Source organism: Capra hircus, chromosome 14 (genome assembly GCF_001704415.2).
Source record: "Capra hircus breed San Clemente chromosome 14, ASM170441v1, whole genome shotgun sequence".
NCBI classification, from domain to species: domain Eukaryota; kingdom Metazoa; phylum Chordata; class Mammalia; order Artiodactyla; family Bovidae; genus Capra; species Capra hircus.
In genome coordinates, this window is record NC_030821.1 from 77,414,098 (window position 1) to 77,436,956 (window position 22,859).

Here is a 22,859-nt window from a genome sequence, read left to right on the forward strand (position 1 = left end):
ATGTATTTTCTCACAGTCCTGGAGGCTAGAAGTCCAGGATCAAGGTGCTGGCAGAGCTGGTTTCTTCTGGGATGTCTGTCCTTCCTGCTGTGTCCTCATGTGGGTGTCCCTCTGTGTATGTGTCTGGATCCTAATCTCCTTTTCTTATAAGGACACAGTAACACCAGACCAGGGCCACCTGCTGGGCTGCACCTGGAGGCCAACAAGTCCTGTAGCTCAGCTGTGGGACCAAAGAAAGACCGCAGATACAATGACGGAGACATCCACAGTTTATCGGACAGAGGACCTTTCAAGTCCAAAGCACAAGGTCCTCAGGAGTTCTGCTGCCACTCTTGGGATGACCCAGCTAGTAGGCCTGGTCATGAAGCAGCTGTAAGGCCTCAGTTAAAGTGCTTCAGCTCTTGGAGCCCAGGCTTCCTGAGACATCAAACAAGGAGGCCAAACCTCACAGCCCAAGGCACCTGCATCCTCTGACATCCTGGTTCTCTCAGGTCCATCACAACATCTTTGGGCTCCATTCATCACTGAGCAGGAGTCCAGGGAATGAGGTCTCAGGGACACAGGCCTCAGGGGCCACGCTTCTTACACCTAGAACCCTGGAGCCAGTCTCACCACAGACACTGTCTCCTGTCTCCCTCTGGCCTTTGCACAGAGTCTGGGTCCACATCTGCTCAGGCTCCCGTTCTCTCTCCCTCTCTTTTTCTGGACTGGAGAGAAGGCAACATGAATTGTTCTTTGACCTCCACGCAAACATTGGCAGAAGTGCATTATGCACCATTAGCAGCAAACCAATTACGTAACCAGAGGCACTGGAGCCCAGTGCACGGTGGCCAAACAGACCTGTCTTAAACACCAACAGGGCAACGCCCTGACACTTCAGAGCTCCAGAGGTGCCTGTTCAACTGCATTTGTGCCATTCTCTCCACCCAACTTCAGTGTCCTAAATGCACTGAAATGTTTTTTAAAATGTGCCTACATGGAAAATGCTGAAAGCCAGGTCAGTCTCAGGACACAAATGACAGTATCTATAAGACTCTGGCCCAGCTCACTGTACACATGGCCATCCACAAACACGTAGCCAAAGATGAAAATGATGTGGATCAGAAACGGAATCAAAGCTGATACAACAGTGAAAAAGAACATATATTAATAAACAATCCAACGTAATGTAACATAGGGCACTGCTCTCTCTTTTCCAAACACTTTGGATCATATCACATTTACTCAAAAGAAAACAGTCTAAAAAAAAGGAAAGAAAAGGGACTGCCCAACAGACACAGCAAAGTGAGTGTACAAAGCTACTGCCCTTAAGCCTTTTCTTTTCTCCCCCTCCCAAGTAAAAAATCTACCAGAAGAATATGTAATATGTGAAACGTAATGTGTAATCCTCTGGGTTTGTAAGGCCAACTGCTCCTTTACCCTGCTAATCACACACTGAAGTGGATTCCAGCGATTTTATTCCAGCTGGGTTGGCACAACTCAAGAGAGACACCATCTGCCCATGATCTGTGGGAGTCAGGCCTCCACGCCCAGCCATGGCCTTTGGGTTGGAGCCTACTCAGCCAGGCCTGGAAACGGCCCCTCAGAAGACTGAAAGAGGCCTCCCTGGAAAGATCTACATCCAGGAGAGATGAACAGGGGATGAGCAGGTCCTGGGAAAAGGAAGGAGACACAGAGGAATTCAACCAGTTCTCTGGTCGATCCTCACAGCTTCGACGGCAGGTTCGGGAAGGGCCCCCTGGTGCACTGTTAGCCTGGGGACCCAGCAAATGAGCAACTTCACCTCTGACAAGAGCCCCATGAAACAGGGCAGCCCCACACTGACTGATCTCCCCACTCTGCATGGGAGGATGCGGGCCTTGGGGACCTGCCATGCCTTCCTGCTATCAGATGTTATCTCCCATCCTTGATTTATGTTAGAATCTCTCTTTGTTTAATTATTATTACTTTTTAATTATGCATTTGGCTGTGCTGGGTCTTAGTTGAGGCACATGAGATCTTCGGTCTTTATTGCGGCACTCAGGATCTTTAGTTGCAGCATGTGGGATCTAGTTCCCTGACCAGGGATCGAACCTGGGCCCCCTGTATTGGAACCTCAGAGTCTTAGCCACTAGACCACCTGGGAAGTCCCTATGCGAGAAACTGGACTCAGAAGTACTTTGGGAAAAGAAGTGCGGGATCTAAGGCACAGGCTGGAGGAATGCCATTTTAAAGGGAGTCGTGCACTGATGGCCACGGGTGTCCCGACTTCTCTGAGCATCTGTGTCCCTAACCGGTGGCCTGTGGGCAACAACAGGGAAGGTATTTTCTCATCGCCTTTACAATGAGAGAAATTTTATGTATAACTGATCAATAGCTGGGCTGGGCTTTTGATGCCTCGCGCAGGCTTTCTCTTTGTGGCAACCAGGGGCTACTCTTCACTGCAGGGCGGGGCTGCTCCTGTTGCAGAGCCCAGGCTCCGGGTGTGTGGGTTTCAGCAGTTACAGCTCGCGGGCTTAGTTGCCCCTTGGCATGTGGGATTCTCCAGGACCAGGAATCAAACTTGTGTCCCCTGCAATGGCAGGCAGATTCTCATCCACTGTACCACCAGGGAAGTCCATTTAGAGACAACTTTGGAAAAAAGAATCATCCCATGGCAAAGATACTTCCCTCTGATTCAGTGGCGGTGCAAAATGGCCTGAAGTAAATCCAGCTGGGTTTGCATGAAAACATGGGTCATGAGGAAAGCCAGGATAAGACCTCAATCTTTTAAAGAAAAACACAGGCTGTGCACCCCAGATTGTGTGTGCCTGGGTGGAGAAGGGCTGGATGTTTTAGGCCAGAACCTAATGTTCTTTTCATTGGTGCCTATTCTACTTACTCTAAACACACTAAGTTTCCGTTAGTTACTACAGCTTTTATTTCTATAATTAATTCTTTTATAAGCCATTACAACCTTGTAACTATTAATAGTTCAGCTTGCTGACAACATCCTAAGTCAAAACCACACGTTGAGATGAATACAAATGTTGTTTGGTTCCCAAGAAGGCCAATTTCACTCACACACCAGGTGGAGCAGCTAAAACTTTGATAGAAAAAAACAGTTTTGATAGCTTGCCAAGTTTGGGGCAACCACAGCAACTGAAAAATGAGTGAAGAATCCTGAAAAAAAAAAAAAAAGACAGAAGGAAAGACAGAAAGCCCCAAATTCTGCAAATGCTCCCTAATTCACCAGACAACCCAACTATGCGTGTGTGGAGCAGCCTCCAAGCAGCGAGGCCAAGAATAAAAGAACTGACGGACTTCCTTGGTGGGCCAGGAGTCAAGAGTCCTCCTTCTGATGCAGGGGACTTGGGTTCGATCCCTGGTCAGGGAACCAGATCCCACATGCCATGGGCAACTCAGCGTGCGTGCCACAGTGAAATATCCCGCGTGCCACAACTAAGACCAACACAGCCAAATGAATACTTTTTAACAAAAAGAATACAAGAACTGAAATGAGATTTGAGCTGCTGCCCAGAGGCAGAGTTTTCAGTATGAGGCCAACAGCACTGCCTACTAAAACACACACAAATGAACACTCTTCAGAGGAATATAAGAGAAACTTCCTTTTCCATGATACACCTTCACAACGTCCAGGACATAGTCCAAAATTACTCACAAAAATGAAGAACCAGGAAAGAGTGAGATGTTGCAATTAGCTGCCTTAAAATCCTTTGCCAGCTTAATTATACTCAAGGATGTGAAAGAAAAGATTCTCCTAGAGTGCACATATTGAAAACCTCAGCAGAGAAATAGAAACAATAAAATAGCCAAGTGGAAATTTGAGAACTAAAAAAACCCGTAATATCTGAAATTTTAAAATTCAAATAAAGGGCTTAATAGCAGAATGGATATGATAGAAGGAAAAAGTCAGAGAACTTGAAGACAGATGATAGAAATCATCCAATCTTAATAGAGAAAAGGAAATTATTTAAAGATTAGCCTCGGGGATTAAAAAGATAATTTTCACAAGTCTAGCATACATCCTAGGAGGAGAAAAGAGGGAATTAGGCAGAAAAATGGACTGAAGAACAAATGGCAAAGATTATCCCAAATTTGGTGAAAAACAAAAATGTACAGATTCAAGAAACTCAGTAAACCCCATTTAGCATAAAAGTTAATAAAACTACACCCAGGCACATCAGAGCCAAACTGATGAAAAGCAACGTAAGGAGAAAATCTTGAAAACATCCAGAGAAAAACAACACATCACATATAAGGACACAATAATTCAAAACGACTGCTGACTTCTCAGAAATAATGAGCTCCAGAGGACTGTGTAACTTCACCTTTCACATGCTTAAAAACAACAACAAGAAAACTCTGTCCAACTATAATTCTGTACACCAAAAATTTCCTTCAAGGGATCTTATCTTCTTTGCGGCACGCGAACTCTTAGCTGTGATATGTGAGATGCAGTTCCCTGACCAGGGATGGAACCCAGGGCCCCTGCATTGGGAGCACAGAGCTTCAGACTCTGGAACACCAGGGAGGTCCCCAAATGCATTTTCAATTAAAAACACAAACTGAGAGAAATGCCAATAGCCCTGTGCTAAAAGAAATGCTTTAGCTGAAGAGAAATTATGCCAGATGGAAACTTATATTTTTAGAAAGGAACAAACAGAATCCAAAAACACAAATATCTGATTAAAATGAAAGAAAAAAGTTGTAAATTTGGAAAAAATACAATTAAAGTTAAAAAAAATATACCATTGTCTTGTCAAATTTGTAAGATACGTAGCTGTAATACATATAACATCTACACTATCAAAGTAGGTGAGATGGGGGTACACATTTGCAGGATTTCTATATTACATGTGAAGTGGTAGAATATTAATTCCAAATAAATTATGAAAAGTGAAGTCCACAAAAACACCTGCACACAAATGTTTAGAGCAGCTCAATTCATAATTGCCAAAACTTGTTGGTAACCAAAATATCCTCCAATAAGTGAATAGAGGGACTTCTCTGGCAGTACGGTGGTTCAGATTCCATGCTCCTGATGCAAAGGACATGGGTTCAATCCCTGGCTGGGGAACCAAGATCCAGTATGCCACACAGCATGGCCAAAAGAAAAGATATACTGGAGTACATCCATACAATGGAATATTATCCACCACTTTTTAAAAATGAGCTCGCAAACGTAAAAAGGCTCGGAAGAACTTTAAATGCACATTACTAAGTGAAATAAGACAATCTAAAGAGGCCACATAGTATAGAATTCCAAATATATGATATTCTGGGAAAAGCAACACTGTTGAGACAGTGAAAAAGATCAGTGGGTGGGGAGAGGGCATGGGGAGAGGGCATGGATGAACAGACAGAGCACAGGGGATTTAAGGAAATGAAACTTCTCTTCATGATACTGTAAAGGTACAAACATGTTATTCTACATGTCCAAAACCCATAAGGTGTAAAACAGGGAGTGAGCCCTAGTGTAAACTCTGGACTCTGGGTGATCACGGTATCGGTGCAGATTTGTCAACTATAACCACAGTGGTGAGGGATGTTGGTGGTGGAAGCTATGGGGTGGGAGAAGTATTGGGTTGGCTAAAAAAGTTTGTTTGGGTTTTTCCATAAGATATTACAGAAAAACATGAATGCACTTGTTGGCTAACCCAATATATGGGAGCTCTCTGCACTGTCTATTCAATTTTGCTGCAAACCTAAAAGTGCTCTAAAAAATAAAGTCCATTTTTTTTTAAAAGAAAACAGAAACAATGGTTGGATAAAATACTGAAACATGCTATAACATTTAGGACCCTTGAGAACATTATACCAAGTGAAAGAAGCCAGTCATAAAAACCACACATAGTATGATTTCATGCATATGAAATGTCTAGAAGAGGCAAATGTATAGAGACAGAAAATAAATCAGTGGCTGCCCTGGGCTCATGGGGGTGGGGAGTCTGAATGAAAAGGGGAATGAGTGCTAACATGGGATTCTTTTGAGATGAGGAAAATGTTCTGAGAGTTGTTGTGGCCATGGTTGCACAACCCTGTGAATCTACTAAACACCACTGAACTATACATATTAAGTGGGTGAACTGATGCTGTGTGAATTGTATCTCAATAAAACTGTCATTTTCTTAAGTAAAGCTGCAAATTTTTTAAAGTAACTGGTTAGAACCCATAGCATGCATACTTTAAACATTAGAATGCTGAAGAATACTGAAGAAGTATCTAGACTTCTAGAGACAGAAGATAGACTTCTCATAGTGATAATTCAGCAGGAAGGCATGTCATAAATATCCACATGCCTAACAACAGAGCCTCAAAACAAACCAAGCAAGAACTGAAGGAACCAAAGCCAGAAACAGATGGAAATTTTAGTTTCTTAACAGGTAACAGAAGTAGATCCAAAGTGTGTGTGTGGAAGGGGGTATTAATACTGTACACAATACCATCAACCACCTCGTCTAAAATAAATATGTTGAGGATTGACACATGTACACTACTGACGTATAAGAGAGGTAACTAACGGGAACGTACTGTATAGCTCAGGGAACTCTATCCAATGCTCTGTGGTGACTTAAGTAGGAAAAGAAATCTAAAAAAGAGCAGATATGATCCACTTTGCTGTACAGCAGAAACTAAAGCAAGATTGCAAAGCAACTCTACTCCAATAAAAATTAATTTTAGAATATGTTGAGTATAACAAGCAGGGGTTAAGCATTCACTTCATAATAATTTTTTGTCTCCTTGGAACCCCTAAGGATCTATCAGTGGTCTGAGATATTTCTTTAAGATTTCCTATGATCTTCCTTCCTCTATTCATTTATGTATTTACTCTGGGCTGGGCCAGGTCTCCGCGGCGGCACAGGAGCCTTCTCTGGCTGCGGCAAGGGGCGCCGCTCTCTGGTTGCGGGGTGCAGGCTTCTCACTGCGGGGGCTTCTCTGGCTGCGCAGCACTGGCTCTAGGATGCGCGGGCTTCAGGCGCTGCGGCCTGCAGGCTCCGGAGCACAGGCTCAGAGGTTGTGGTACACAGGCTTCGTTACCCTGCAGCATATGGAATATTCCTGGACCAGGGATGGAACTTGTCATTGGCAGATTCTTAACCACTAAACGAACCATCAAGGAGGTCTTCTGAGAGGAGGTGACCAAAGTAATTTGCACAGATGCCTTTTTCCTTCTTAACACCCTTTCCAAACATGAAGACTTATTCAAAACCATCCCATTTTCCCCAAGACACAATCCCTGTATTCTTTCCTCTTAGATGTTTTCTCTACTGCCTGGAACCCAGCTGGTTTTGACAAGAAGCCCTGCTCCCCTGCAGAAGTGTGCTGGGGGCCAATCACAAGCCGTCAGCCAGAGACAGACAGCAGCCAGGCAGGTGGGTCTGGAGTGCTGCAAACGGCACAGCAAAGGAAACGGACCTGGGCTGCACCCCCGTCTCATCACACAGCAGTGGCACCTGGCAGGCACCTGTTCATTTCCTATCAGCAAGCAGCAAAGGCGAGGCGCGGGCTGGAGCCTCCTGCTTTTCCCAGGAGGTGGTTTCACTGCCAACGCCTTGTGATGCTCTCCAGGGTCTTAGGCTCCATAGCACAGCTGCTTTTCAGCACTTACCTGCCAGCTTCTGACTCATGAGACCTGTACAACCTCCTTCAACAGACTGTGCTTAGTCACTCAGTTGTGTCCGACTCTTTGCGACCCCATGGACTGTAGCCCACCAGGCTCCTCTGTCCGTGGGGATTCTCCAGGCAAGAATACTGGAGTGGGTCGCCATGCCCTCCTCCAGGGGATCTTCCTGACCAGGGATCGAAGCTGGGGCTCTTACGTTTCCTGCCTTGTCAAGCAGGTTCTTTACCACCAGCACCACCTGGGAAGCCCAAGGATAGCAGGGGGAACATGAAAAGAGAGGAGGTGCCCGGTGTGGTTATGTACACCATGGGAGGATGTCAGGGACAACTTCTTTGTAAAAAGAAAGAAAAGCAAGTTGCAAAACTGTGTTCTTTCATCCAAGAAATATTTACCGAGGGAATTCCCTGGCAGTCCAGTGGTTAGGACTCCATGCTTTCACTGCTGAGGGCCTGGGTTCAATCTCTGATCAGGGAACTAAGATCCCACAAGCCATGCAGCAAGGTAAAAAATATATAGATATATATATATATATTTACTGAGCATGCACCATTCTAGGCATTTCAGTTCAGTCGCTTAGTCGTGTCTGACTCTTTTCAACTCCATGAATCGCAGCACGCCAGGCCTCCCTGTCTATCACCAACTCCCAGAGTTCCTTCAGATTCACGTCCATCGAGTCCGTGATGCCATCCATCCAGCTCATCCTCTGTCGTCCCCTTTTCCTCCTGCCCCGAATCCCTCCCAGCATCAGAGTCTTTTCCAGTGAATCAACTCTTCGCATCAGGTGGCCAAAGTACTGGAGTTTCAGCTTTAGCATCATTCCTTCCAAAGAAATCCCAGGGCTGATCTCCTTCAGAATGGACTGGTTGGATCTCCTTGCAGTCTGAGGGACTTCTCAAGAGTCTTCTCCAACACCGCAGTTCAAATGCATCAATTCTTCGGCGCTCAGCTTTCTTCACAGTCCAACTCTCACATCCATACATGACCACTGGAAAAACCACAGCCTTGACTAGACGGACCTTAGTTGGCAAAGGCAACACTAGGCACTTAGGACACTGCAACTAATGAAACAGACAAACCTGGCAAATAAGCAAACCCTGTCTTAAACGGTGATAAGTAACATGAGAGAAACAGAGCAGGAGGAGGTGGGGTATCGTCGATTCACAGCCTTAAATGGGGCAGATGGGGAAGGCCTTCCTGAGAAGGGGACCTTTCTGCGCGTCTGAAGGTCGTGTATCTTGGTCTGCATACATATGCCTGGTGCTTCCCTGGTGGTTCAGTGGTGAAGATCTGCCTTGCAATGCAGAGAACAAAGGTTCGATTCCTGGTTGGGGAACTAAGATCCCACACGCCATGGAGCAACTAAGCCAACAAGCTGCAACTAGAGAGTCCACAACGAAGATCCCACGTGTGGAAACTAGGACCTGACGTAACCAAATAGATAAATAAATATTAAATATTTTTGAAAAGCCAGCTTGGCCTCAAATGATTTCAAGAGGTCCCTAAACCCCCCAGTATTCCCCTGCCTTCTTCTAAAGCCTAAAGTTTCTTTAATGAGGGGGGAAAGAAACCTATTTAATTCCATTTAATTCTATTAAATTCCTATTTAATCCTGTACTACCAATGAGAAATATCTGATGGTTTTGGGAAAGCTGGCACACAGCACTCCCATGTCACCAGGTGACCGTGGAAGCGCATGGCTGAGGCCTGGACTTGGCTCCATCACAAGGGAAGGGGAGCACAAACCTCAAGAAGAAGGCGGGTCACTGAGTCAGAAGGAGCGAAGGCGGCCGTCAGACGGCACTCGTCCCGGCTCAGCTGCCTCTGCCTGTTTGGCGCAGGACAGGGCAGCTCTCTGCCGTGTGGCGAGCATGTCCTGTGACTGAAACCAGGCAATTCCAGTACGCTAACCGTGACGTTCACACAAGGCAATTTAGCAGTGACCAGGCACCCTGGACACTCACTGATCAGCAGCGCTACGCTGGATCCTCACCTCCTGTACCATCTGCACTAAAGCGAGAAGGGAGCTCTCTAGCAGACCCACTCTGAAAGAAAGGCTGAAGGAAATTCTTCCCATTCAAAGAGAATAATACCAGAGGGAAACAAATTTCCAGAATAAAGGAAGAGCACTAGAAATGGCATGTAGTACTGGAAATAACTATGTAAGTATGAGACTTGTGGTTTTTTGGTCTGCGCCATCCAACGTGTGGGATCTTGGTTCCCCGACCAGGGGTGGAACCCTTGCCCACGGCAGTGGGAGCGCCTAGTCTTAATCGCTGGACTGCCAGGGCGTCCCTAATTTTAAAGAAGTGGCCAAAGCAGCCAGCTTTTTACACTTATTTAAGAAATATTTATTTTTATGTATTTATGTAGCTGTGGCACTTGGGACCTTCCATCTTCAATGCAGCAGGGGGGATCTAGTTCCCTGACCGAGGATCAAACCCAGGCCCCGAGCACTGGGAGCACAGAGGCCTGGCCACTGGACCACCAGGGAAGTGCCGAGACTATTCTGTATGTATATACCTATGACAGCAGAAAGCAAAATTTCCAACACTGTCCGAAGCAGTTTCTGATGCACAAAGATATAGCACTAAGTGGTGGTGTGGCTTCCATGTTCCCCTTGACATGGCACAATCTTATTTCCAAGCAGACAGAGAAAAGCTAAATATGAATACTATAATCTCCAGAGCAACTACTAAAATAGAGAGATACATGGTGAAAAACATCAATAAAAATGATTAAAATGGAACACTAAGAATATAATCAACAATACAGTCAATAATAATGTAGGGGAGTATAGTCAGTAATAAAGTAATACCTTTCGTGCTGACAGATGGTAACTAGATTTACGGCGATCATTTTGAAATGTACAGAAATGTCCGATCACTATGCTGTGCACCGGGGAACTAACAGAGTGCTATAGTCAATTATACTCCAAAAATAAACAAGTTCATAGAAAAAGAGATAGGATTTGTCGTTACTGGAAGTACGCAGAGGGGTGTTGGGAGGGGAATTGCAACAATCTGGTCAAAGGGTACAAACTTTCAGAGCACCACCCAGCCGGGTCAGGCGGCCGGCCGAGGAGACCTGGCCCTCCCGGCCTCTGCCCCTGGAACCCAGATCTAGAAGGAGCCCCGGGGCCGAAACACCCTCTGCACGCCCGTCACCGGCCTACCAGAGCCACGAGCCCGAAACACCGAGGGGTGCCCGGCCAGCCCGGCTCCCGCCGCCCACCCGCCAGCCGGCCCCTGTCCAGGCGCATCCTCCCGTCCACGGGCTCACTGGAGACATGCGCTCCAGCAGGCGATCAATCGGAGCGCTCCAGAAGGGCACGCACCTGCTGCTAAGACAGACCCCCTTCTGCTGCCTGCAACTCTCTCATCCAACCAGCCTCCCATCCCTTCCCCTGCCCTGAGAGACTGTCTCCTCCTCTCCCACCACAGCTGCCCAGACCAGGAGAGCCATGCCCGCCGTCTCTAAGCCCCCTGGAGCCGACATCAGCCACCAGTTAGGTCCCAAGAGTAAGCACCAGGACTCGCAGAGAGAGTCTATCTTCTCCTGAGTCTCCTTCTCCTCTCCACTCCTCCCCCCATCCCTGCTCCTTCACCCGCAAGAGAAATACCTGTTAAATTCACTCATGGTGTGGACTTCAGTTGGCAAACCCAGGCCCTGTTGGCCCTGCAAGAGGCCGCAGAAGCGTTTCCAGTTCGTCTCTTCCAGGATGCCTGTCTCCTCTCCTTACACGCTGGCCGCATCATGCTCTCCTCAAAGGATGCTCAGCTGGCCTGGAGGATCAGAGGCCAGGATAAGAGACTGCCAGGGAAATAGGAAGTGCCACCAGAAGACTTTTGATATTGTGTGTGATGAAAATGATTAGTGAGGGTAGATATTAATAATGGTGCAGTCAGCCAACTGAATTCAAACTAAATGGAAGAACCAAGTTCTGTTGTTTGATACATTTTAACCCTTTGGAAAAACCTTTTCCTGTTCTACATCAACTCATTTTTATGTAAATACTGGAATAAACCTTATCTATGAATACACTTTTTTTAAAAGGTACAAACTTTCAGTTGTAAGATAAATAAGTACTAGGGATATAATCTACAACACAATAAATAACAATTAATAAACACTGTTCTATGTTATATATGAAAATTATTAAAGAGGAGAGTGAAAAGTTTGACTTAAAGCTCAGCATTCAGAAAACGAAGATCATGGCATCCGGTCCCATCACTTCATGGGAAATAGATGGGGGAACAGTGGAAACAGTGTCAGACTTTATTTTTTTTTGGCTCCAAAATCACTGCAGATGGTGATTGCAGCCATGAAATTAAAAGACACTTACTCCTTGGAAGGAAAGTGATGACCAACCTAGATAGCATATTCAAAAACAGAGACATTACTTTGCCAACAAAGGTCCGTCTAGTCAAAGCTATGATACACAGACTTACATCCAAATATATTAATGGTCACATTAAATGTAAATGGTCTCATTACATGTAAATGGTCTAAATGCACAGACTAAAAGAGGAGGACTATCAGACCCAAATCCACGCTCTCTTCAGGAAATCTACTTCGTGTTTTAGTAGAAGGATGGGTGAAACAAGCCATACAAACAATATTTCTTTCTGTAGAGTGACTGTATTAACACCAGAAGAAGCAGACTTTGCAGGAAGGAAATTACCAGAGATAAAGAGGGGCAATAAATGATTTCAAAATGTCCACTTACCAAGAAGATATAATAAGCCTAAATGTAGATATACCTAAGGAGTATGTCAAGGCTGTATATTGTCACTCTGCTTACATAACTTATATGCAAAGTACACTATGCAAAATGCCAGGCTAGATGAAGCACAGGCTGGAATCAAGATTACCAGGAGAAATATAAATAACCTCAGATATGCACATGACACCACCCTTACGGCAGAAAGCAAAGAAGAACTAAAGAGCCTCTTGATGAAAGTGAAAGAGGAGAGTGAAAAAGTTGGATTAAAACTCAACATTCAAAACACTAAGATTATGGCATCTGGTCCCATCACTTCATGGCAAATAGATGGGGTAACCATGGAAACAGTGAGAGACTTTATTTTCTTGGGCTCCAAAATCCCTGCAGATCCCAAATCCCATTTGGGCTCCAAAATGACTGCAGCCATGAAATTAAAAGATGCTTGCTCCTTGGAAGAAAAGCTATGACCAACCTAGACAGCATATTAAAAAGCAGAGACATTACTTTGCCAACAAAGGTCTGTCTAGTCAAAGCTATGATTTTTCCAGTGGTCAGGTATGGATGTGAGAGTTGGAGCATAAAGAAGGCTGAGTGCCAAAGAACTGATACCCTGTGGTGTTGAAGCTGATAACTGATATACTGTGGTGCTGGAGAAGACTCTTCAGAGTCCCCTGGACTGCAAGGAGATCTAACCAGTCCATCCATAAAAGAAATCAGTCCTGAATATTTATTGGAAGGACTCATGCTGAAGTTGAAGCTCCAATACTTTGGCCACCTGATGCGAAGAACTGACTCATTGGAAAAGACCCTGATGCTGGGAAAGATTGAAGGCAGGAAGAGAAGGGGACACAGTGGATGAGATGGTTGGATGGCATCACTGACACGATGGACATGAGTTTGAGCAGCCTCCAGGAGTTGGTGATGGACAAGGAAGTCTGGCGTGCTGCAGTCCATGGAGTCACAAAGAGTTGGATATGACTGAGTGACTGAATTGAACTGAGATATACCTAAAAATAGTCCAACAAAAAACACGAAGCAAAAATGAACAGAACAACCGCTTTTTCGCTTTCACAGCTTTCCTGGGGCAGAATCCTCCAAAAGCCAGTAACTGGTAGAACCACATAAACAGTAGTTGACAAATGCTGGAGGCTAGAGGTGGCGAGATGAAACTTAAAACTCCTGAGCTAGGGGGAGGGAAGGGGGATGACACGCTTACATGAGTTTTATTTCCAGGAGCCCCATGGGATCTTCATGATAAAGACTTGAGAAAAAAAAAAAAAATTACACTTTCACTATTTAGACAGGGAAGAGAAGAAAACTAACAGTTTAGAAATGTACCCAGAGAAAAATAACCATTTTCAAAAACATCCACACCAAAGGGTGCTTCTTCCCTCAGAATAAACTACTTTATCAGACAGAGCCTTATCAGACATGGGGGAAGGGCAAAGAGCACCTTGACAATTGGAACCTCTTCTAGCCTTCCTGTCTTACAACTGGGATGAAAAAAAAAAAAAGGATGGGTGGGAGCTAAGAAACTTCTGAAGGGCACAGCCCAGGACCTCATGACCACAAAAACAGTCTAACTCATAGGAATGCCTCCCTCACCCAGCATCTCTCCACCACATGCTCGGGGCTCTGGTAGAAAAGCCAGGCATTATTCCACGGGCGCTGCCAGACACAGACTCCGTTTCAGATAGAGTTTCTGGGAAAACCCAGAGACAACAGGGAGACAACAGAAGACACCTGAAGCCTCTGAAGCCTCTGACATCTACCACAAATCCAGCTTTCCACACAAAGTTACAAGTCAAACTAAGGGCAAGAAAAAGCAGACCTTGAGGAGGCCTGAGAAAAAGCAGGCATGAGAACTTGGCTCAGGTATGGCAAAGATTTTGCAATTATTAGACTGAGAGTTTAACTATGATTAACATGCTAGGGGCTGTAAAGGGAAAAAAGTGGACAACCTACTAAAAAACCGGTGGGTAATATAAGCAGGGGCTTCCTCGGAAGCTCAGTGGTAAAGAATCCACCTGCAATGCAGAAGATACAGGTTTGGTCTGGGAAAATCCCATGGACAGAGGAGCCTGGCAGGCTATATAGTCTATGGGGTTGCAGAGTCAGACATGACTGAAGCAACTGAGCATGCATGCAATATAAGCAGAGATATGGGAACTCTAATAAAGAAGAAAAAATAAATGCCAGAAATCAAAAATACAGTAACAGAAACAAAGAATGCCTTTGATACATTCATCACTAGATGGGACATGGCTGAGCAAAGAATTCAATAAGCATTAATTTATATCATAGAAACGTCTCCAACTAAAAAACAAAGAGAAAAACTAACGGGGAAGGGGAGAAAAAGGAATAGAATATTCAAGAATTGTGAGACAATTAAAAAAGGTGTAATATACGCATAATTGAAACATGAGACGATGAACCAAAGAAATGAACAGAAGAAACACCTGAAGTCACAAAGGCTGAGGATTTTCCAAAATTAATGGCAGATCCCAGAGGACACATCCAGGAATTTCAGAGAACAACCAATCAGGACATATCACCAAAGGACTACACCTAGGCACATCATATTCAAACTGCAGAAGACCAAAGACAAATCCTTAAGGAAAGCCCGAGGGGGGAAAACCACCTCACTCGTAGAGGAACAAAGTAAAGAATCACATCTGTCTTGTCAGAAACCACGAGCAAGAGAATGAAGTAACACGTCTGAAGAGGTGAATGAATAAGCCACCCACCTATGGCTGTATATCCAAAGAAAGAAGAAATAAAGACTTCCTCAGACAAAAACTGAAGGAATGCATTGCCAGGAGACCTGCCTTGCGAAAACTTGGTTCTTCAGAGAAAAGGAAAATCATATATACTAATAGGTCAGAGATTCAGATCAACATTTAAAAAGGGAAAGCATTAGAGAAAGAATAAATGAAGGTAAAAGAAAGCATTTCATTCTTTTTTCTTTCCTTTTTTGTTTTTGGCGACGCCTCGTGGCTTGTGGGATCCTCGCTCCCGGACCAGGGATTGAATCCACACCCTCAGCATTGAGAGCATGGAGTCCTAACCCCCAGTCCACTGGCAAATTCCCTCATGTTTTCTATTATTAACTGATTCAATATATAACTGTTCAAAATAAAAACAGCAACAAGGCGCTGGTGATCATAGCTTATGAATGAGTGAAATGAACAACTGCAACGTTATTAGGAACAGGAAGGAGGAACTGAGAACACTCTGTTAAGAGGTACTTGCACTATCTGCAAAGTGAAACAGAGTAATTTGAAAGTGGACATAGATTAGTTGCAAATGTGTATTGCAAACTCCAGGCCAACCATAATTTTTTTTTCAAAAGAAGAATTGATATGCTAAGAGAAGAGAGAAAATGAAATCACATAAAATGCTCATTAAAGTCAGAGAAGACAAGAAAAAAGAGTGGAGTATATTTTAAAAAGGTAGCAAAGAATAAGTGCAATGAATGGAAGGTTCCTTTACAAACAGAGTAGATATTAATCCAACTGTATCAATAACCACTTCAATGTGAATGGTCTAAATACACCAATCAAGAGTCTGTTAGAGTGGATTAAAAAAATATGACCCAACTATATGTAGTCTACAAGAAACGCATTTTCATTAAAAAAAAAAAATTTAATTGCAGCATGCAGGATTTAGTTCCCTGACCAGGGATCAAACCCTGGCCTCCTGCATTGGGAGTTTGGAGTGTTAAATGCTGGTCTACCCAGAAAGTCCCCCAGGGGGTTATATTACAGGGCCAAAGGCAGAAGTTTTTTAAAAATGACCTCTCTCTCCCTTTAAAAAAAAAAAAAACTGCTTACACAAAAATTGACCCATGTGTGCATGCATATATATGGTTCCAAGAGTTTTAACAGGCACAGATGTGTATAACTGTCACCACAATGAGAACACAGAAGAGTTCCATCACCAAAACACACGCTGACCTCAAACAGTCCTAACACTAGCCATGTTTGCTGATCCCACAGTCCTGCCTTTTCCAGAATGGCATATAAATGGATCCTTACAGCACATGGCCTTTCTGAACTGACTCTCTCTTTCAGCATCGGCGCGGCTGCACGGATGGTTGTCGTTTCACAGAGGGCAGTGCTCCAGGTGAGGGTTGCCACAGTGGGTCCAGGCATTGACCTGATGGACGATGTTAGGATTGTCTTTCTAAAGACAATCTTTTTGATCTTTCTAAAGAGCCCCCATGCTGCAACTAAAACTCAGTGCAGCCAAATTAAATAAACAAACAACTCCATCCTTTGATTCCAATTTAAAAAAAAAATCCTGGGGGATCCTGCTGGCACAACACACCAGCAAAATCCTGGCAAGGGAACACCAAGATCTGGCACCATCTTCGAATGGAAAAAACAGAAGAAATACATATTGAATCTCAATACATTATCCTGCGGCAGGTTTATAAATGCTAAGGTATATACAGCTACTTTGATCAAACAAAATCACTTCAACTTACTTCAGAGGGTCTGTCACTGACTTCCCAAGGAGTCTCAGCCTTCCCCCAACCTGAGCAACAAAAGTGTGCAATGTGAAGCTGCAATTCCCTTTTGTCCCACATGCAGCCTGTAACAGTTTCTGAGGCACTGGAACGGGACAGGCCCCAGTAAACGGAGGTGGGTGGGTCACCTCCTCCCCGAATGCCACTGTGGAGGACAGATGTGGGTGCAGACACGTTTCCAAAAACAAATGAGTAACCTACATTTCTCTATCTGAAGTAAGAGGCAAGAGCACGCTGCAGCCAGCAGCGAGGAAGGCAGAGCAGACCCAAGGGTGCAGGTCCCGGGACACTTGTCATTACAGAAATGTTATCACTGGTCACAGAACCGGCTAGTTTGATCAGCGTTTTGATTCTCTACCGAAGCTAGAAATTCCAGAAGAGACTTCACGTAAACCTTTTTGTTTCATTTCCAAAATGTCTGAGATCCCAGTGTTAAGTGAATGGGTATTAGTGTGACGCCTCCTTGCTCACACGTGAGTCCAAGAACAGACCAGGTCGGCACAAAGTACCCCTGCTGCTGTCTGCAGGGTTCCACACCTGCCAGAGCAATGTCCTCAGGATACCCAGGAAGACAGGCTGATTCTGACAGGCATGAGCTTGCTTTCTTCATCAAATAAGTAAACCCTTAACAGACACAGTCTTGCTAATATCAACTTACAAAACAGTCACAACCTAAAAGTTGAGAGTTACGGTTTTTTGGTGGGAATTTTTAGGACTTCAAGCTTAAAGTAATCTCAAGTAACCCTGGGAAAGGGGGGGTAGGGTGTCAGGTTATATAGGTTTGCAACAAAGCGCAAGTAGTCTGAACATCAAAAGTTATTTTTGTGAATTAATGAAAACCAGATATCTCAAGGAATTTAGCATTTTTCTACATATGGGAAGATGCAAGAGTCTGGGCCCACTAAAATCATTTCTCTCACACGCATCTCAGCTATCTGGGGTCAGTATCCTACGTTTTTTCACATCCTGAGTTTCCTCAGTGCTCACGGTAAGGAATAGTGCAACTTCATGGCTGCCTTATTGCAGGCGTTGTTCTTCCCCGGTGCCCTCGGAGTTCAGAAATCCACATTTGGAGGGCTGGAACTGCTGATGGCTCTGACAGCCTTGTTTACTGATATGGCAGGAAATACTCCATCTCTCACTAATCACTAAAGAAACCGGACTGAAACAACTCAAGCAACAGGTTTCCATCGGTTTCAGATCTCCCCGGTCCTTCCTCCACAAACCACCGGTCTCCTGGGAAGCACAACACACCAGCAAAGTGAATGGCTAAAAGTTTCACTGTATTTTTCCAGGATACTTAAGAAACAGACCCTTGAAGGGAGGGGGTGAGGGGGGTTGGTCTGAATGAAATAGGTGCGCCCAGCCTTAGGGAAGGAGGTGGCAACCAAGACTATCTGAGGGATGTGAGGAGTCTGGGATCTGCCAGGGTGGGAGGTTGGGAGTTAAACCGATAACCTGGGAAATTCGGGGGGCGGGGGAGACAGATCCGCGGGAGCCGGCGATACCTACTCGCAGACGCCCTTGGTAAGGGTTTGCTTTGGAAAAGTGGCAGGGGACCCAGTTCCGGGGAGTGGTCGCTGAGGGGTCTTGCGGAGGCTTCGGACAAAGAACAGCCGGGGCCGTAGTCACTGGAAGGTCGGGACCCCGGCGGCCCCTTCCCCCCACCCCGGGTCGAGGGGTGGCTACCTGTTGAGGAAGGCGTTGCCGAAGGCGTTGAGCTTGCGGAAGGGCCGGGTGGACGACGAGCGCGTTGCCGGGCACCACGCCCCCGGTGGGGCCGTGCATGACCGCGATGGTGGGCTCGGGCCCGATGCGCATCCCCGGGAAGTCCTGGCTCCATCAGGTGCTGGATGAAGGTGGTCTTGCCCGTGCTGTACTGGCCCACGAGGAGCACCATGGGCTTGTTGTCGAAATCGGCGTCCTCCAGCGCGGCCGAGTGGAACTCATGGAAGCGGCAGTGCTCCTCCAGGGGCAGCAGCTTCTGCGCGTACAGCTGCCGCAGCCCCTCGGACACCGTCTGGAAGAGCTCCGGCTCCTTCTTGCGGCGGGCATCCTTGCTGACCCAGCTGAACATGCTGCTGGACACCGGGCTAGCTGCTGCAGGGTAAAGGGGCGGCTGAGAGCCGAGCCAGGACGCGGAGCCGAGGCTGGGCCCGGCGGGCCGGCTGAGGGGGCGGGGGGGGGAGGGGAGCGGCCCGCACTGCGCAGGCGCACGGCACGGCCGACCGAGTGCCCTTCTGCACAGTGGAACGCGCGCCTAGCCGTGCGCTCTTCAGAAGGCCCGGCCGCGCGTTTGAGCGCGCGCGCCGCCGCCACTGGGGGCCGCGGGGAACTGGGAGAGGGAAGGAGGAGCCCCGCCCGCGCGCCCCGCGCCACGTCCTCCCCTCCCCCTCCTCTTATGCCCAGGCCCGGGTGCCGTGGCAACCGCACCTGTTTCGCCCCGCCCCTTGGGGGGCGACTCGCGGAAGTGCTGCGGTCGCGAAGGCGGCTGGCCCGAGTGCGGCGCGCGGAGGTCCCAGGGTCTGCACGTCTTCCTCCCCTGCGAGATTCCCAGTTGGACGCCCCACCGCAGCTCCCTGAGTGGGCGGCCCTCCGCCTCCCACTCAGAATCCCCAGAAGCAGGGGAGAACCCCGGGTGCCGTGCGCCCCCTGTCTGCACTGCCCTTCCTCGCCTCCTCTCGCCCCTGCCTTCCCCTTTGCTTCTCATCCCCTCGTCTTCTGTCTGCTCTGGGAGAGGGAGAGGCAAGAATGAGGTAGTGGAGAAAGCTGAGAGAGTAGACCATCCGAGGCGGGGTGGTGACCGGGGAAATAAAAATGGGAAGGGAGGAGGCTGGTGGGGAAAGTCTGAGCCGTCGCAAGGGACCTGAGCGCCCCACAGGCCAGGAATTGGGAGCTGGACACTAGCAGTGGAGGACACATATGACATAGGACACGTGAGGGAGAAGAGAGCGCCTCCCTCAGAAGGCTGCTTCTGAGGGTGGGGAAGTGGGGTGAAGAGGAAGTTAGGCCCTCTGGCCCTTGGAGTTTTGAGGAAGTTAATCAGAAATTCCCTATGTAGGGTGGAGGGGAAACGTGGGGCAACAGTGAAATCTTGTGGGAACTCGGGGAATTAAAAAACCCAAATCCTTCCGCCTTCCTCTCTGGGTCACCACCAGTTACCATGCTGTACTCTGACCTGTGCCCCCTGCCCTTACCTGTTCCTGGCTCTTCCGTTAGGCTCATTCCCCCGCCATCATCCCGGGCCACACATAGGTCCCCTTGGCTGTCCAGGCTGGTGAGAATCTTCAGCGGGTGATGTCAGAGCTCGGGACTGTGGTGGTTATGTAACCGGTATCAGGACACCAAAGTGGCGGGGGTGGTGGTGAGGGGGGCGCTCCTGGATAGATCTAAAATGCACCTGGGAGCGTGAAGGTCTCCCGTCCAACTTTCTGGCTGCTGGGAAATGTGGGAACCTGGAGGGCTGGGTGCCTGTTATCAGGCACCTGTTATCAGGGAATAGAGCAGGCTGGCAGGCTAAATGGACAGATGCAGGAACTCACATCTGAGAATCAGCAGAATATCAGGGGAGCTGAGTCAAGTGGGAACCAGAGGGGGGCCAGATGGGAGGTTTGCTCACCCACCCCTTGTAGGATCAGGTCTCAGTGTCTTCTGAGGGAATAAACCACATTAAATTGATTGCCTTCCCTCCACCCCCACCTCACCCCATTAGAGAGCCGCTGAGTAATTCCAGCCCTGTCTGCAATCTTAGCTCTCTGACTTAACTGCTTTTATTTGGGACTTCATTAGCATTCTTTTCATCAATCACAGTCAAACACAGAAACCACGAGACTCTGGCTTTCTCCTTAAAAGAGGATATTGAGACTCCTAGGCAGGGCTGTTACCCATCCAGACTTCCGGGGCCAGCCTTAGAAGCCAAAAGGACTTGCTTCCTCCATAGTACTTTGAGGGGTCCGACCCGGAGATGCAACTTCTGGGGTGTTCCAGGGAAGGGCCTGAGGCGGAGGATCCTGAAAGAGGGAGGTGAGCTGGCCCCACCTCCCTGGCCCCGGGCAGAGGTGGGGAGGAGAGGGCTGACACTCCCACCCACCTCCCAGGGAGGGGCCACTGAGAATGTTCTGGTCAGAGACCCCACTGCACACCCATCCCACCAGCCACATAAAGGAGCAGTGGCGGAACCAAGGGGTGAAAAAACCAAGGGGTGTGCTTTCATATCCAAAGGGAAAGACAAGAGGAAGCCGAAAAGTTTTCATAGAATGCTATGTGAAAGTTCCTAACTCTTCAGGAAAAAACTAGAAGCCTAACCAGAGGGAACAACTCAGCACATCAGGTGTTTTGTTGTTGTTGTTGTTTTTCTTTTTTTGGCCTCACAGCCTGGCAGGAAGGATCTTAGTTCCTCAACCTGGCAGGGACGGCACCCATGCCCCCTACATTGGAAGCAGCGTCTTAACCACTGGACCGCCGGGGAAGTCACCAGGTGTATGCTTTCAACAGCAGTGAAAACAGACAGACCTGTAAACTGCATCATTGCACAAACCTCATCTTGAAAAAAATAAAAAAACTGCAGAAATTAGCAGAACAAAGCAGAAATCTAGTACACTTTTCGACTCCACGCTCTGCTTTCCTCCACAGCAGAGGCAAGGATAGAGCCTGCAGGGTAAGGAGAGCATCCTGGTGAATATATTCTTTCCTTAAAGTTAATCTGTGTTTATCATTTTTTGAAACGTCTGCATAGTTTGCCATTCTGAGTAGTTTCTCTTTGTAGGATAATTGTTGCAATTTATTTTTATTTCAGTCAAATGACCTTAAAGGTTGAGAGAGAAAAAGTAAAACGGGCTCCAGGAGATTTTCTTAAAGCCCTGCTCCCAGCAGTGCAGGCACTGGGGTCTACTTTCTGCGCACAGTCAGAGCCACAGGAGAGATGTCTCGACCTTTGACACCTCCACAGGATGCTCGCTCTTGCTAAATAACCTTCTGATAATACAAAACTAGTATTTCTTGAGCACTCATCTTTTAATGGGCACATTTTCCTAAAACTGAGGAATTTAGCCTTGTGAAGGAGGTGCTGTTATCATCCATATATATATGTATGTATATATATTATCATCTTGATATTAAAAGCAAGGAAACCGAGGCATAGAGAGTTTAGGTAATTTGCTCAAAGTTGCAGAGTTGGTAAGTGAACACATACTGAGGTCTAACTACACAGAACTACCGACCTTTACATCCTGCCTCATGCCTACTGATAGCATATAAACCCACAAAGCAGTTTTAAATACCAAAAAAAAAAAAAAGTTTTTCCATGAATAAGTTGAGGAATCTGAAATCCAGAATATATGAGAAAACATCCTTCTAGCTCTAAACCAAACCAAGAACGTCCTAATATACACAAGAATTTTATATTAGGAAACCTAATTATAAGGAAAGAACATTAACTTGGATAGTCCCCCAAATTAAAAGCATTACTTTCACCAAACGCTCTGTGTCCCAGTCCATTTCTATTCATCTGTCAAGAAACTTTCCCTTTGCCAGAACCTTTCTCATTTTGTGTTGGCAATAAAGAACTCAAGAGAATAAAATAACAAAGACTACAAAATCTATTTAAAACCCTAGGAACAATTTGCCCCTGCTCAGTGTTATCCAACTTTCTTATCTTAAATTCCAGCCGAGTCCTTAGGAGCCTAAAGGCAAATCACACAAAATTGCTGGTCTTCTTTGTTTTCTTTGTTCTCTAAGTATTAGTCGCTCAGTCATGCCCAACTCTTCCCAGTTCTTTGCGACCCCATGGACTGCAGCTCACCAGGTTCCTCTGTGCATCAGATTTTCCAGGCAATGATACTGGAGTGGGTTGCCATTTCCTTCTCCAGGGGATCTTCCCAACCCAGGGATTGAACCCAGGTCTCCTGCACTGCAGGCAGATTCTTTACCAACTGAGCTACAAGGGAAGCCCTCTTTGTTCTCTACACATATTTAAAAGTCCACAGAATTCAGCAAAACTC

General features: G+C 46.5%; 1 protein-coding gene across 5 annotated transcripts in view; it reads right to left on the reverse strand.

The window, feature by feature from the left end:
• The window catches only part of LOC102177047 (ankyrin repeat domain-containing protein 26), a 66,618-nt gene extending 47,965 nt beyond the window's left edge, over positions 1 to 18,653 (reverse strand). For all 5 annotated transcript variants that reach the window (XR_001919167.1, XR_001919164.1, XR_001919163.1 and 2 more), the window contains exons 1-2: positions 18,550 to 18,653; positions 11,226 to 11,388 (exon numbers count right to left, since the gene is read on the reverse strand). The gene's annotated coding sequence lies outside the window, so the exon portion shown is untranslated. The remainder of the gene's footprint in view (positions 1 to 11,225; positions 11,389 to 18,549) is intronic.